Source organism: Homalodisca vitripennis, chromosome 5 (assembly GCF_021130785.1).
Source record: "Homalodisca vitripennis isolate AUS2020 chromosome 5, UT_GWSS_2.1, whole genome shotgun sequence".
Lineage (NCBI taxonomy): Eukaryota > Metazoa > Arthropoda > Insecta > Hemiptera > Cicadellidae > Homalodisca > Homalodisca vitripennis.
In genome coordinates this window covers 125,936,014-125,949,488 of record NC_060211.1, presented here as the reverse complement: position 1 = coordinate 125,949,488, position 13,475 = coordinate 125,936,014, and the positions used below count along the sequence as shown (strand labels likewise).

The 13,475-nt window shown below is 31.6% G+C and overlaps 1 protein-coding gene across 1 annotated transcript in view; it reads right to left on the bottom strand.

Annotated features, from left to right (window-relative positions):
* The window catches only part of LOC124362829 (transient receptor potential-gamma protein), a 346,796-nt gene that overhangs the window by 222,426 nt on the left and 110,895 nt on the right, over positions 1–13,475 (bottom strand). The gene's annotated exons all lie outside the window — the stretch shown is intronic.

The following is a 13,475-nucleotide window of genomic DNA, read 5'->3' as shown; positions in this document are numbered from 1 at the left end:
TGTGGAGCTGTAACAAAACACGCCTGGTTAAAGTGTACTGTGTTAGAGTAACAAATTACTTTTACCGAAACTAAAGAGCTCTAATTTGCATATAACATTGTAATTAACGAGTCATTATGTAACGTTACACTGGTATTAATGTTATATATGTACATTTCCAGCTACACAGAGGCCTTCTAAGAGATAGTCTAATGGATTACCATAATATAAATCGTTAAGGTAACACAGAATATACATTCCATTACATATGTTATATTTGATCATATAACTAACGCATGAGCTATTTCACTATTTTAACATTTGTTGTGATATAAACTATGCCAGAAGATACAGATAATTTTTTTATTCCTGTAGACTTAAAGTACGAGTCTTTAATAATCACACTTTTAAAATGAGATACATAATTCCAGAAATTCCACGTAAACATTATTAGCAAGAACAGTTTGTAGCCTTAGGAAAATTACAGTATTTTCAATAATTTGCTTTAAATTCATTAGCTTACATCCATGTATATATCGAAAGAATTCGTTTCTATAAAAATTTCTCTATTTGCTGCCTGCAGAATATCTCGAGAAATGGAGCTAAGACTTACAATTTTCATGAATTTTATTTTCTACATAAGTAAGATCAATTTCGTGAGGGTTGAAGTTCTATCCTTAGGAAAATCTGTTACGCGACTTGGATCCTTACGAACCTCTACACCTTGTTTGATAAAACTCTTCTTTTTGAACTAGATCAAGCTGCAAAGTTTATAAATATTCTATTAAAACAATGAGATATATAAATGATAGAATTAATTACCTAATGCAAACACTTGAGAAAAATGTAACTGAAATTAATAAATACTTATTTATTACAGGTGAAATTAGGGCCTCATGGTCCTTTCTTACTTTTAAACTCATTTATAGTCTAAAAAATATTAAAGTTATTAATAATAATAACACTTAACATTCTACGGTTAAAATCGTTCAATTAACAACAAAAATTACAATTTTACAGAGAAATATAAACTAGACGAACCTTATAGTGATAAAAAATGTATAAACATTTCTTAAACAATGATGTTTAAGACATACAAAAAAGAATAATATTGTTCTCGTATACGAGGGTTGCTATTTGATTTCTGGTATAAAAAAATATATAAAAAACAGCATATATAGCATATATATATATAATATATATATATATATATATATTATATATATATATATATATATATATATATATATATATATATATATATATATATATATGATCTTATATAGTTTTATTGTTTTTTATTTTTTATAATTTTTTTAATATTCTTCATTTTGAATTCACATTTCCATGATTTTGAACCTATTTTCGAAGCACTCAGGTAGCTCCAAAGTATGCGTTTTTAACGAAAATTGTGTCTTTTCGTGTTAAAAATCGTTACACAAATTTTGTTTATGATATATAGAAACAAAGAGAATAATTCATTAGGTGCCAAACCAGGGCTGTGTGGTCGATGGCCCATTAACTCGACCTTCTGGCTGACTAAACATTCAATTTTTTAGCAACTGTTTAAAGCTTGCATTATCTTGATAAAGAACGATTGACCTCTTGTCTTTGTTTGAAGTTTTCAAACTTTCTCTAACTACTTGCAAACAAATGTATAACATTCAGAGTTGACTGTCTTACGTTTCTCCAACGCCACTGCTGCCACATGGCCGGTAATGCTAAAGATACAGGTAACTATTAACTTCAATGTGGATTTGGCTCGTCTTGAAAGAGCCACTCAGTTTATTGCTGTTTTGATTCTGGGTCATATGCGTAGATCCATGATTCTTCACCTGTGCAAGTCCTATCTACAGCCTTTGATGGACATGTAGCAAAGTTTCATCATTTGAATGCACCAGTCAACGCGAGCCTTCTTTTAAGCATTGGCCAGGTTATGCAGAGGGGTTAGCAAACAGGAGCATATTTTTCAGCCCAATGATCATGTAGTACAATGCCCAAAGATGCCTCAACCTCAAGGTATGTCACATAAAGATCCTTTGTAATCAGTTAAAGCAAAACATCGATGTTTTCAGGTAGGGCGACAGATTTTACACGGCCTTCACGGATACCGTCCTGGAATGAACATCGGCCACGTTTGAACTCATTATACCAATTTTTATAGTGCTGTAGGATGGGTTTACAATGTAAAGTTTACACTGGAAATGTCAGTTGATGCCCGGAAACGGTCAGTGTTGCCAAAGTCAAAAACAAGTAGCAAACCTCGTATAATGTCATACTAGAAACATGCTATTCTCACACATTCTGCCCATGCTAGTGCAACGACCTATCTCGATCTCATTCCAAGCATCCTCAACAGATAGTGCTCCTTCAGCGACGCCACAAATCGAGAACGACTCTCTAAGGATGTTATGCTACTAGGAAAGGAACTCCATAGACGACATGGAGTCACCATAAAAGACTTGTTATATACAGTAGTTGTATGCAACGGCATGCGAGGCACAGACTAACCAGAATGAGTTCTATTCACACCACTACGAGAGACAAATTGGAAATAGTTTAAGAAATAATTTAGAAAACCAAATTTTAAAAATATATGCACAAATTTAAATTTCTTCATGAATTTGAGGTCATTAAACTCAAGATATATGAATTAATATAGATAGAGTTAATACTAATAGATGTTACATGCTCATCACTTCCAAGATTAAATAAATATCTCATACAATAATTTTGCGTTCTCTAAAATGTTTGACCCAAAGCCAGTCATGTCGTTAACCACACTGTTACAGTAAGAAAAATGAGGCAGTATGAGTACTTTGACGAACAACGGTTTTATGTGGGGCGGCAAAAACCTATGCATTTTTTCAGTGAATGTATTTGATGCAAAAACTTTGTTACAACTTTTTGCCACAGTCAAGATTAGAGTACAGTTTATTGTTAATCCTAAGTTCTTAACTTTTAGTACAGTTTCACTAACAGTAATAGGGAAAAGACATACTTCCACTGCACATATTAAATAAAAGGTATGCAATTAATTATATTCGAAAATATAATACGATATTCAAATAATAGGACCACTATTAAATATGAAAATTACTAAAAGAACTAATGAGAAGATGTATAATTGAGCCTTAAAATAGTCACAAATTATTAAATGCCCTTTTCAAAGTAAAAAAGCAAGACTTAAACATAACCCTTAAATTTAACTGAATATTGTATATACTTCTTATACAAACTGAGAAGAATGTAATTAGCAATTAAACTACGCTGAGCAGTCTTTATTGTACAACTTAGAGTAAATTAAAGTCAACTTGCGCTAAATAACGAGATGTTTACTTATACTTCGTTCAAAAAGTTAATATTTATCTCGTGATGTAGCTTGTTAGGCCTCTTTTTAACCTTATAAACATCCGCAAAGCACTTGTTTTAAAGTTATTCAATTCATTTTAAAATAAACATGAATGTAGAAAGCGAACGTATACCTGAATAATGTTTGTTTCATAATTTTAGTAAGAATTAGTGAATGTAAAACCTTGCATCATAGTATTACGGTCAGTGTACATCGTAAAGTAAAATATAAATATGATCTAATATATCTGGGTAAATACATAACAATTAAACCAATACAATCTAAGATCTGCTAACTAGTAAGTTGGTTTAAGTGAATATTTACTATAAAACAAAACATTTTTTAAGTCTCTAAATCTTGATATTTTATATAAATATAAATATTAGGTTTAATAGTGAAGAAATACTTATATAACATATAATAATAATAAGTTATTACATGGGTTTAATAGGTGAAGAACACCGTCGTTTGACAGTTGACAACTACCAGTATGTGTCAGGAGGACATAATAAATGTCAGCCAAATTTGACATGCCAGTCTGTTACAGGCTTTTCTCACTGACATTTACATTATCATTGCTGAATATTGCAACGCATTTATTTATCTTTATTTTATAAACGTTATACCATAATACCATTAAATTATTAAAGTAAACTATTTCTATCGTGTCCAATATAAGTTACAAAACTTTACTGTAATTAATAGATCACTGAAATGAGTATATAATGAAATTATTTATATAATGTATTATTTGATAAATTACTAAATAAATTTATAATGTATTATTAGATGATTTGAAAGGACATGAAATAATAAGTTTTTGAACATCTGCTATCGTTGTGTATTACAAAACTTTACACATGCAGTACTCGTAATACTTTAAAAATGTATGAAATCCTACTATACTTTCAAAAACTGGATACTAAATAATGTTAAAAAAATAATTTACACCATAGCGAGCAAAAAATATTGTGCTATTTCTTTTTTATACATAAAATGTTAACTGTTTGTTTTTTAGAAAATTACTGTATAATGCCATTCTAATTTCATACATACTTCTTATTTTATATCTTGCATTTTACAATAAATTGATTTTTAATTCCATAATGAGGGATATATTTAACTAGTCACAATTTTATTTTAAGTTGTTTGGTATACATAATGCTAGTCCTGTCTATATAAAAATCCTTTCAGAATCCTGTAAGATTATTTGGGGAAAGATAAAAGCGAGTTGCTATCCTGATAAATTGAAGAGGTGTTTACCATGAATACAGCCTTACATATTTTTACAATTATTACAAATTGAGCAAAGTTATTCGTAAAGTGCTTTATCATAGATGATAAACTAGTCTCATAATTTACATAAATCTTTCACTCTAAGTAGACTTCCAAACCCCTCCAGTTTAATTTACAGCACTATTTTCTTTGACAGCACTTTATAAAAACGTATAGGTGTATAAATGCAAAATAAATATCCTCCGCTCATCAAGTGGTGGAATTCAAGCTATTATTTGTGAGTTTGTGAATGAATGTAGCCCGAGGCTCATTAACCGATCTCTTGTTCAAGTTGTTCACCAGCCCGTTAACTACAGCTCCAGCCAAGTCAATAAATCAACTTCCTCTCCAAGTCAAAGTTTTAACTCGCTCAGACTTGTTCTGTCACGATATCATGTTCTCCTCAAGTCCTCAAGCAAACAATGCCGCATTGGCATTGTATTTTGTCGCTTGAATGTTCAGCTATATAACGAAATCTCCATTTCATATGTTTCTTGTTAATAGTGTGTACGTTAGAGATACATATTTATGGTGTTCATTTAAACCATTGACTGTCACATAGTTCTTAAAATGTTTGGCTGGTTAAAATATTCTGTTTATAAGTGCTTCGATACCTGAAATCATTGTTTAACAATCACTATACATGCTTTATAGAATGGTAAACTATGCTTCTTTTGAAGATCATGAGCAACAAATAAACAGTTTTTAAGCATTTGCCTATTAACTATGAAACTGAATGAAAAAGAATTTATAATATATAAACGAATTTGACATTTTTGAAAGATTTGTAGGAATATTTAATATTAATTATTTAATTGATTAGTTATGCGTTTTAAAATATTGCCTATTAATTAAACTTCAGTACAAATACGAGTATTAATCGTATAGAAGGTTGTTAATAATTGAACGACAATGTTTGACAAGCTGATCATCCACGATGTAAATGATTACAGCAATCATTGTAATACAAACAACCATAGAGTTGCTGTGTCTGGTTTTAAAATTTGTAAGGCAGCAATCATAGTACAGTTATGCTTACGAGTTGAACAACACTGTCTGTGGCCCCAAAGCAGTATGCTTCATTCCGACTCTAAAAACTGTTCTTTTGTTTCTCAAGTGATTCTTTGCTGCAGCACGTTTCTTTCGCTTTGAGATGCGAAATAAAAGGACGTTTCAATTACCAAGAGATTACGATTTCTTGGTAGGCAAACTATGATCGTTTCATTTGTCATTGGAAACTCGATAATATAGAAGCATACTTTGTCATTAATATGTTCGACATGCATAAAGAAAAACAGATGTATATGTATCAAAGGCAATGGTAGGGAATCAGATGTAATGAACCAATGAGCACTAGCTCTATATAAATGATAAAATATATAATATACTGACCTGTACAAAACACACCTTGTTCGAGTAAATAAAAATTGATTCTATCACAACAAATAATAAAAAAATTACACACTGAAAACTTAATGTTTTCAAGGTTTCTGTTTTTTCATGTTAAAGATTAAATAAAATTAACTTTGGAGCAATCATGTCTAGTTAACTTGACTAAAGAGAAAATTCCTAAAGTTTATTTCAACCATATTTATCATGACCAACCAAAATTTGATCTTATATAACTGAATATTTTAATTTTCCCTTATGTTACAAGTACTTTTAAACGCTATAATGTTGTGTAGTTTTCTGTTAACTGTAGTGGGGATTAATACCAAACTTTATAAGGGTTACATCCAATGAACTGGTGCAACGGGGTTTTGTACAGCCAGACAGAACGTTACAAAAGTCTTTCGTAATAAGTGCAATTTTCCCGGATCATCGTTGCCCACTTTGTTGTCCTTTGACCTTTTAACCCGAAAATTGATAGAGTTCTTCCTCGGACCAAGAGTGGAAAGTGTCAAAGTTATTGCACAGACTGACAGACAGACAAAGGCACGATTTTAAGGACTTCTGGGTTATTAACAAGATCATTTTCTTTGTTTTTAATTTAAAACAATTCTGAACATTTTCCGTCGAAAAAAGTCTCAGAAATGTGCCATAGCTTTGACATCCACTTCTTACATATTATACATTCATCTTATGCTTGTTCAACCACTTATGTACCTGTATATAAGGTGTACAGTAATTAAATATTCATAGCTTACTAACTTCCCTCCCACTGCAAATAAATAAATAATAAATGTTCGTATCGAGCGATATATTTCCAATAAATAACGTAACCAGCTAAAATGCTTCTTTACATCAATTATATGAAATTCATTTTTATCTAGCAAAAATATATTTTTTTACGTGTAAAAATGATAGTCACATTGCTTTTCTCGTATATATTATTTCTGTACTGCAAGTGTAAGGTTAAATAAATACTCTTACATGAATGATATTTAGAATTATATTGAAAACCAGACATTTGGTTGAAACTCTAACCAGTTTATGTAAGGTATACTCAAATAATATGTGGTATGGATTGAGACAGGTATCTGCAAACGTAATCGCAGTTCGAGCCCAGCCTGCTGTGACGTTAGCTGGCTCGACATTTAATCAGCAACAATCAGCGGCCAGTCAGTCAGTCAGCTGGAACCGATAGCAACACACAATTGTCAATCAGACATCAGACGGTCGTGCGTCAGAGACTCAGCTGGACTTCGCCGATGTTTAGCTCTAAACTATTTTTAATGTTTGTGGTTGATTGGTAATATTAATTCATTGATTTGAAACATAGATAAATAAGTTTCAGGAATCTTATTGTATAATATTTTCTATATTGTCTGTAAACAATAAGTGGATGATTCTGAATGTACATACATGGTGAGATATACTGAGTTTTTATAAAAGAATGGGGTGGTTTCAGTCATTCATACGAAGACAGTAAGGAAATTTTGCAATGTTGTATTGGTGCCCCTGGTATCAATATTTTGTTTAGGAGCAGTTGTAGTTACGACATTATTCCATTATTGTTGTTGCAGTGTGTTTTATAGTGTAACTGTTTTCTGATAAAGAAAAAAAAAACAAAATATGGCTTTTGCATGTTCATAATTTTAGATCAACATAGAATTTGACGCGAAAGATCTATCTCATTAAAATAAAACACGACGTTAATTTGTGCAATTCGAAGATAATGGATCAGTTGTGAAGCAGAAATCGGTACCTCTTGGGGGTCTGACAAATAGGTTGAACTAATTAGACAATTTGCACTCAAAAGTCGTAAGAAGTCCATACCCAGATGAAGCCCAGCGTTAGGTATTGCAAAAACAAAAGTTAACAAAGTGTTACGTAAAAGACTGAAATTAGACATATATACATCTAATAAATTGTAGCAATTAAAATCTGATGATCGTGTAAAACGATCTCTCCTAATTTCGTTCTGTTCTTGTGAACAGTCTCCAGAAAATCCGTAATTCTGATCCATTCTTGCCTGAATCCACCTAAGGTGTATAAACCACAGGTGCCATCGGCTAAAACTAGGGAAGATATCACTCGGGATCTATGAGGGTAATTATAGAGAATATTTCAATCCTATACTTAATTTATTGAAGGGTATTTAAGTCATGACCTTCTGTTTATTGAGATGTAGTATATATGTATAACAAAGCATCCCGGATTTAATGAGTCATAGGAATAATCCTCCATCTTCTTACTTAATTCCGTCCTATTGATTGAGGAACACAAGTCTGTAAGTTATGAACTACAGTATTATTATGACTGTACTAGAAACAAAGGCTATTAAATATTGCGGAATTTTATCAGAGATAATCAAAGATCGTCTTGCCTTTTTGGTTTATTTCTCAACTTACGTAAGTTTTATTCGGTTTTATTCCGTAATTATAAGCTGTACGACTTCGGATAGCACAACTTTTATTCCGTATAACATTAAATGTTCGTAATTTATCCAAGACGTCAACGTTCATTAAGTCTACGAAACTAATGGAGTTTTTATTAAACGCATTTGATACTTACTTTAATACATTTTACATTTTCAGCGCTTATAATAAAAATATTATCTAAACGATTTGATATAAATCTATGTACGGGACATATTGACAATAATAATTTAATAATTAAATAATTCAACAGCTCCACATTAAGATGATATTGATTTTTTTATTCAAAATCCCAGCCTACTTAGTTCTATATAGGTAGATGAATTTCAAAATTTTAAATAGCCTAATTATATTATATAATGAGAATATGAATGAAACATTTATGTTAAAAATGTAATGTTACACGTTAATTTAGTATAACGAAATTTAATTTATTGAAATAAAAACAAACACCATTTTAATAATCAGTTTAAAACCGTCAGGCACGCAAAAGGCTTACTGTTTTAATAAATATGATGGTATCCACTCAAGCTCTGGGAAAGTTATAAAACAATTAATTGCGGTTAAAGTTATAACTGTATTAATTAACGTAAACAACCTGCCTGTGTGGGGGTCTTTATCAAAGTAATCTTTCTCAGAGATTGCAATTTTGTTGGTTCTTTCGCTGTCTTGTTTCTAACTTATTTATAAAAATTAATTCATAATTGAATATTATATTTTGAATCTCCAAAATCGTATTCATTAGGTTTAGTTTTAATTTTAAACTGAGATTGTAATTGAGGTTTTTAGTACAAAAGGTAGAGAATATTATATGCTCTCAATGAATGTTCAGTCTACCTCATAGGAGGTTGAGGGACTTTAAGAGTTATGTACTTAGTTGAAATCACATGAAATACGGCAATAATCGCTGTTAAATCATGAAGTCACGTTTGTTTGTTGATATTAGCAAAATAATTTATCTGTTGTCGTTAACAGTCAAGCAAGGGCTGTGTTAAATCAAGGAGAAAAGGAAGCCTCAGCTACTTTAGAGAAGAGTTACCTATCAGTTTCATCACATTGCTTCCAATTTAATAAAACTGGACTCTCGCATTTAGATAGCAACTAGGGATGTCTGGTTTGTATAAACAAATGGTAGTTAATTTTGTCAATACACATAGCACAAAAAAATTACGTTTTACTGAACACCAACTGGATTCCCCTTATTGGCTGACCGTCAGCGAAGTATCCCTTAGTAGACTGAACCGGGTCCGCTTATCGTACCCTACCCGCGAAGCCTATTACTCAAGGGGCTTAAAAAAAATTCATTCATCTGTCCGACTGTCCGCACGATATCTCAAGAACAAATTGACCTACAGACTTGTAATTTTGCATACATCTTCATTTCTTCTATATATATAAACTGAGATCAATGATGGTGCTTGTCATTCCTTGGGATTTGACCAAGCTTTAGAAAACATTTTAACATTAGTCTTATGGGTAACTATGATGGCTGGGGGAAAATTACATTAACCATACGAGATTTTAACATGCGTCATACTAAACACATGTACCCCGGGTATCCCAACACATTTGACATCATTACTTGGTGACTTGGGGTGAAAAATGAAAGCAAACTTAATGATAAGAATGTGAATGGATCATGTGGCAAGACTTTAAATTTTACAAGAAAATTTACTTCTACATAGTTCAATAATGAGCGTTTGTCTGAGCTTGTGCACGTCGTTAAGGCGTGTTTCTTAGTAGACTCGCATTTCTCTTTTATCTCAGTGAGCGATGTAAAACTTTCTTTCCTGTATGATTGTTTGTCTGTATGTCTAACCGCAGGACATCTCAGGAATGAAATGAGCTATAGAACTGCATTTTTCATACAGACATCAGCGAAATAATAATCAGCGACTTATATTAACCATAGTTGAAAGGGTTGATTCAATTTGAATGTTGGGTTCAGCTTCATTTCACCTTCCTCTTAGCGCATAGTCTGGAAACCGGTACAGTTATGTTGGCGAACAGAACTCAAAAAAGTCGGCGACAAACCAATTATTTACATTGTTACGATATCAAGGACTCCCAGACAACAAAATATAGTGTAGTCTAGGTGAAGAGGTATTCTTATTGTCTCATCTATGAAACCGAACTCAATGAAAAGAAATGTGAATGTATCATGTGGCAAGATATCTCGAGAAAGATTTAATCTGAAGATACAATGAAGGACCTGTTATACACTTTTTTACAAAGTGTCTCAGTTATGCGGCGGAAGAAACTACAAACATTCAACCATCCAGAGAAAAATAAATCAGCCATGATGAAGTATTGATATAGCTTAAGAGACTGCGATTATTTCCGTTGACCGTTAAAAAGGGAACTTGAGAATTTTCTCTCACATAATCTCATTTGGTCCTCTTACCTGAAAATTATTAATGGACCACCAAGAGCCTGTACAATACTGTTCAACTATCAGATCTGAGATGTTGGTTTTTTTTTAAATTTTGATAATTTATTTCGAAAACTTTTAGTATAATTTTGGCGTCTATCTAAGAGTGTCTGAAATCTACTATCTGGAACTATTTGGGACACAGATATTAGTATTCAGGTGATGATGTATTATTTTGTTTGTTAATCATACCAAATTAATAATTAGTTAATGGACGTAGTAGATAACAAATATGTTCTCAATAAAGGCACATCAACTTACGCACTGCCGGACATGCAATAGGAGCTGTGGTTACTTAGCTAAACGTAACTAATCTAAACATCGTCATACTCTCTAGTGATTCACTTTGAGAGAACATTTGTTAAGTACATATTATATACATGTAATATGTTGACAGATACTAGGGTATGATAGTACACACTTTATTATCATTGCAAATACTAAAATAATAAAAGATGATTAGTAACATTATGAAAATGAAAATGAAATAAATAACATCATATAATATAAAATATATATTAAAATAAACAGTGTGAGTATATTATTGCTTAAATACATTTATACATATTTTCTAAAGATGTAAAATAATAAATATGTTTCTAAATATTACTATATTACACACTTATTATATATTTAAAAGATGCACGAAATATTGTATAATTAAAAATTATAATTTTTCTTCAATTATTAAACTCTTGAACACGTATACTTACTTTTTTACTTAGCCTACTTACTCAATTAGATTGAACGTACACTTTTTTAGTCGTAACGCCAGCGCCACCAATGGTCAAGTTTTAATCCCTCTCCCCACTCCACAAAATACCCACCCACAACCATGCAACGATTTACATACTTCATAGACTGTCCCAGTGATGTTGCATAATGCAATATCAGTTCTCCCAGTTGGTGTCGGCGACGTCACTTCCACTTCCGTGACGAGTGACACTCTGATAAGCTTCCAGAACATTTATCGTCACTGACACGCCAACTTACGACTTGCTCAATGTTTACAACCCTGTGAACAAACATTTTAGCAATCTCCTCCTTTTATAGCTTTCATTTAGTTTTATATACAGTTGAAGGTTATATGTACAAAATGTTACTCAGTATTAAGTAGCATTGTTAAACAGCACTGCATATTAGATACATATGTAGTGGACTGAGCGTTAGTAATGGCTCTATCCTGAGGGGCTGGAAAAATATTATATCTACCTGTCCGCACGATATCTATAGAACGAACTCACTTAAATAAACCTTCAATCTTGCACGATGCTATATTTAAAAAAAGAAAAACACTGAGTTCGACTGTAGCCACATACTAGTACTTGAGATTTGGCTGAGCGTTATCGAACACTTTTACATTTCGTAACCATGAGGGAAACGAAAAATCGCAGAATAAATAACTTTGAAAACAAAAAATATAGTTAGATGCTAGTATTTTTAGCCAAATTACATTTAAATTCATTGATTTTCTTTACAGTACATCTAAGATGTCCCAAATGGTAAACTTCCGTTTTAAATTAAATTTTTAGGTACGATTTATTCAGAAAAAATACTACTGTGTAAATATCGCAAGAAGACCACCAAACAGACTACTACTAACGTTCTCGTTCTGCCCATCAATACTCCTTCTTCCTAGACAAATTCATTTTTGACACGCTGACTTTATGTTGATGAAGATAAATAACAATAACGTTATTTTGTACCTGAAGTTGTAAAAGACTAATTATATGAAGCTCTGATACAGTCCTATCGGACTATTACTATCAGTCTACATTGAAAAGTAAAGTAATACCTTGGCAGTTAAAATTGATCTCTAACCAGATTAAATTAAACTGTTTTCTAATTTATGATCAATAATAAGTTGGAACTTTACTATTGATAGGTTTTACTTTCGCAAAGAAAAGGCAATGCTTGTTGAATATGTTTTATTCTTATATTTTGTTATTTTTTATGTCCATTAATAAACAAAACTTTTAAATTTTAATATAATATTATATAGTTTGAAACATTATTGTGAAGGTATAAATAATATCATTATTGATATTTAGTGTCTGGATCTCGCTGGCTTTTCTGTTTAAATTCCAGTAGTTGGATTATCTTTCAGTAATGATTAGTGAACACCTACGGCACAACCCATTCACTGAACTAATAATTCATATATAGATTTACGGATGACGTCACAGCCTTGGAAAAGGGTCTGATATGTTCTGAGGTATTTGAGTTCTCAGTCAAGTAGCCTTTATTGAAGGCTCCAAGTAACACAGGTTGAAGGTTCCGCCTAACATTTTTGTTTCAATGAAACACTGTGTTCAATCCATGATTTACCAGCGCAGTTTGTAATTAAATTTGATAACTAATTGGTACAGTTTTACAACCTACGCATATGTCACTGCCAAAGTTATTTCGGTTTCCAGGTTTCGTCCACAGCAAAGGAACTAACACATTACCACGTGGTTTGTGGAACGTTCTTTTTTTCTTGCAATGTTTCAAGACCTGTTTTAAGTCAATAGGTCTTTTTCCACATCTTTAATCACGGTCTATATGACTTGCGAATCATTTGTGAACAGAATTTAATTTATCATTCTACTTTACTGTAGAAACATTAAATATTGAT